This window comes from Lissotriton helveticus, chromosome 5_1, assembly GCF_964261635.1.
Source record: "Lissotriton helveticus chromosome 5_1, aLisHel1.1, whole genome shotgun sequence".
Classification (NCBI taxonomy): Eukaryota; Metazoa; Chordata; class Amphibia; order Caudata; family Salamandridae; genus Lissotriton; species Lissotriton helveticus.
In genome coordinates this window covers 1,862,179,180-1,862,183,203 of record NC_136065.1, presented here as the reverse complement: position 1 = coordinate 1,862,183,203, position 4,024 = coordinate 1,862,179,180, and positions in this window count along the sequence as shown.

Sequence of the window (4,024 nt, the reverse complement as noted above, 5' to 3'; positions counted from 1 at the left end):
CCGATTAGAAGGTAAGGATGTATGTGTAGAAATGCTGGTGGGACAGAATTTAGGATTCCAACCAGTATGTTGCCCCTAAATCTGCCTTTTATGAGCTAATCACATGGGTTATATGGGTGCTGGAACATCGGGCCAGTCATAGTTGCGCAGAGTGGTAGCCCATCAGGGAATATCACTGCAGTGAACTTGTAGTGGGGGCTTAAATGGTACTCATGTATCCAGAGGGCGTAGAGGGAGGGGGGTGCACTGAGGGGGGGGGGGGGGGGGGGGGTGGAAGGTAGATGTTGTGTATTAATCAATCAATCAGAACATTTGAAAAGCGCACTACTTACCCGTGAGAGTCTCATGGCGCTGTGTGTAGGGCGGGGTTGCTGCTACTGCTCGAAAAGCCAGGGCTTGAGGAGTCTCCTGAAGGTTAGCAGGTCTTGGGTCTGCTGTAGGAGGATGGGGAGGGTGTTCTAGGTCTTGGCAGCAAGGAGAGAGAACGATCTGCTGTCGGAGGTCGCTCTTTGGATGCGGGGGACTGTGGCGAGGTCGGCGGAGGGATGTATGACGTTACAACGCATACTTTTACTCCGCGTACCATTACAACGCGGTATTTACAACGAATACCGTTACAACGCATAGCGCTTTGGGGTGCTGGATAGTGGTAAGTATAATTTACTATTCTAACTCCAGTCCCCGTGGACCCTAGGGAAGGTGTTGGATAGTAAATTAAACTTACCTCTTATCCTAGAGCGCCCCCCAGCGCAATGCGTTGTAATGCCATGCGTTGTAATGCCCGCGTTGTAATGGTAGTGCGGAGTAAAAGTTGCGTCGTAACGGGTGTATACCTCGGCGGAGCAGAGCTGGCAGTTGGGGGTGTAGAAACTGAGTCGTCTGTTGAGGTATGCTGGTCCGGTGTTGTGGAGTGCCTTGTGTGCGTTAGTGAGGAGATGTATAGTAGTAACGCACCATTTAAAAACACTTGCTGCAGAGTTCCTTGTGTGTTCAGCTTTCAGGCAGCAATAAAAATGTCAAGATAACACTTGTGATTGATGTTCCTGCTACAGAGAGAGATCAGAGTTTTGTGTAGTGGTAGTTGTAACTCATCATACAGTAGCAGAGAGGGTTAATGTGCCTGCCACAAAATACAGATCTGTATTTTATGTGGATAGCTGAGTGGATTAGTGATGCTAGCCTTTGCAAGTGCTTTAAAACAGATGAAATGTATGTGGGAGAGGGGCTACGGAGAGATGAGGGGCCCTTTTGGGTGGTAGTTAAGTGTGGGCGCAAAATCCGTTCGGCTCGTGGATTTTGTGGATTTTCTGCAATTTTGCAATCCGTGAATCGCGATAAATTCTGGCACGATGCTCCTGTGCCCAAGTTGAAGCTCAAATTCAGTAACGCATAATCAGCCCAAACAACTAGTGAGCATGGTCAAGACTAGGCAGGTGTGCTTCCTCCCCATATCTACCGCCTACAATTAGATGTAATCCTTGATGGAGGTCTTTGCATCCAAGAGTTTCTCAAGAGCAATCTCCGTGTACTTCCTGTGACCAGGAGGCTGCTTTCTTCTCATCTGCCGCTCTGACCGGTCTCTGACCCTTTAAACAAGAGGCATGTGAACTCGCATGGAAGCCCCGCCCTTTTGGCCCCACACACACTAGGGTATGCAACGTCTTCGCGCCCTTTCCTCACAATGATGGACAGCTCACTTGAGGGACCTCTGCGCCTTTCGGCGCGGTGGCCAAATTACAGACACACGTGGTCACTGGGAACAACTCTTCTGGCCCTTTACGCAGCTGTAGTGTAGCAAAAGCACTATACATTTACTCATCTGCTGCTCTGATCAGTCTCTGACCCTTTATAAACAAGAGGCATGTGAACTCGCATGGAAGCCCCGCCCGTTTGGCTCCGCCACATACACACTAGGGTACACGACATCACATTATTGCAAATGGCAAAAAAAATCTGCAAGTTTGCCGGAAAGTCCATAAATTCACAGATTTTTTTGCCATTTCGCGCGAATTCGCAGACCGCGGATCCGCAAAATTCACCCATACTTACTGTTAGTGAGGGAATCCGAGGAGGAGGTCATGGGGAGGGGGGTGCAGCAAAAAAGATAGCGCAGCAGGCGCCAACAGCGCTAAAGCCGTCTCTGAATGTATTAACCTCGAAAGCATGGAAGGCAGAGTTAACCTGGAAGGGATTCGGTCTTGTGACCTGCAAGTTAGGGAAGAAGTCATGTGAGCAGTGAGGCATCTTGGGGGCGTGGAGCTGCTGCAGTCTATTTACTGGCTTATTTCAAGCCGTATCCCTAAGTGGATTGTTTCGAGGATGCTGCAGAACCAGTGCCTAGCTGGGGAGAGATGGATCCGGTATCTATGCGCACAGCCCCCTCATCCATTCCATAGGATGAGTGTCCAGCAGCAGAGACCAGTAGTATGGCCAGTAGGCAGGCCTATGCTGTCAGCCAGCAGGGTAAGCACTGATCCTGTCTGCCACCTCTGCAAATGCCACACCACCTCTTCTGCTTGTCCAACTCTGAAGCCTGTGCTCACATATACTATTGGTATAAGATAGATTTTATGCCATCTCCAAGTACTAACGCATAAAGAAGTGGGAGCACCCCTAACAATAGTCAGTACTGAGTTGAAGATTGTTTCTGAACAAAACTCATCACCCTCAATCCGAGTTTGCTCATATTCCGATTTTCTCTTTTAAACAACACAAAACAAGCATTGTTATATTGAATGCCTCATGTTCTTTAAGTCAAACCATAGGAATCTTTCTTTAATAGTCTCATAAGCGGAGCATACCGATTCATTAGCACACTATATTCTTATCTTAAAACCTAAAAAGCATCTCTTTTATGTGTGTTTCCTTTGAAAAGGGCTGTACTAGTCTAGCTTTGCAATGTAGTTAGACCTGCTGAAGACCACTTAAAAACCCAAACCTATCTGAAACGTTAGATCACCACAAATTGGAGTGAGCGAAGACCACGTTATTGAATCCTCACACCCATGCACCGGGCCCAGACAAATGGTTTTGAGCGGTATCTCATAACTTTGCTGCTCAAAAAAAGGGTAAGTCTACAAGGCAGGGCTAATAATATATATATATATTTTTAAATAGTGTTTCATACCATCCAGCTGCCATTTCGAAGTGTAGTAAAAATCAGATGTTACGATCATCTAATATAATGCTGCTCAATTTAACAATCTCAGAAATATATATAAAGCTAAGTCTGCTTTGCGGGGTGTCCTACTTGTGATTTTAAGATGACTGCAGATGGCAGAGCTATACATTAACTTGGTAAGCCATCGGACTGGCAAGCAGTAACAGTATGGTACTGATTTGCTAATGGGCAATGTGTAAACGTATAAATAAGCCAATACAGATTTGAGTGCAATAGCTATGAATTATCATTCAGGTGAGAAATCAAAGGGTGGTCACTCACTGTTGAGTTGCTAGTGCAACTCATAAGTGTGAGGCAGAGACAAGTAAGTCAACACATTTATGGTCACATAGGCAGTGGTCTAGCTTCAGTTTAAGAGAAAATGCACAATCCAAGTCATCAAAAGATTTGCCATGTTACTCACTTAACTGATGCCATGTAAACTCATGATATGACTTTAAAAATATACAAAAAGTTTTACAATACCTTTTGTTAACGTTTCTTTTTTTTTTTTTTTTTTAGGTTTACGAATTACTTTTATTTTGTTTGCACAGAAAAGCTTATTACCTCTCATGGGAGTCCAGCAAGAAGCAGTACAAGAGATAAAAGACAATAATCTGTTATTTCCAAGCCCCTACCAGTGTTCCCTTGTATGGCTTTGGTCATGGTTCAATTTTCTGAAAAGACGAAAAGGATGACAAGGGAAATGCATTTATACATCAGCAAGGCTTTGATCGTCTTGAATTGTTCAGTGCGGTCATTGGGCATCAACCTCTCCAGAGACACCCTGGCACACAAAGGCCGTGTGTGCATATATTAGCAGTACACTTTAAGGACATTTAGGCAGTGCATCAGAAAAGTTCC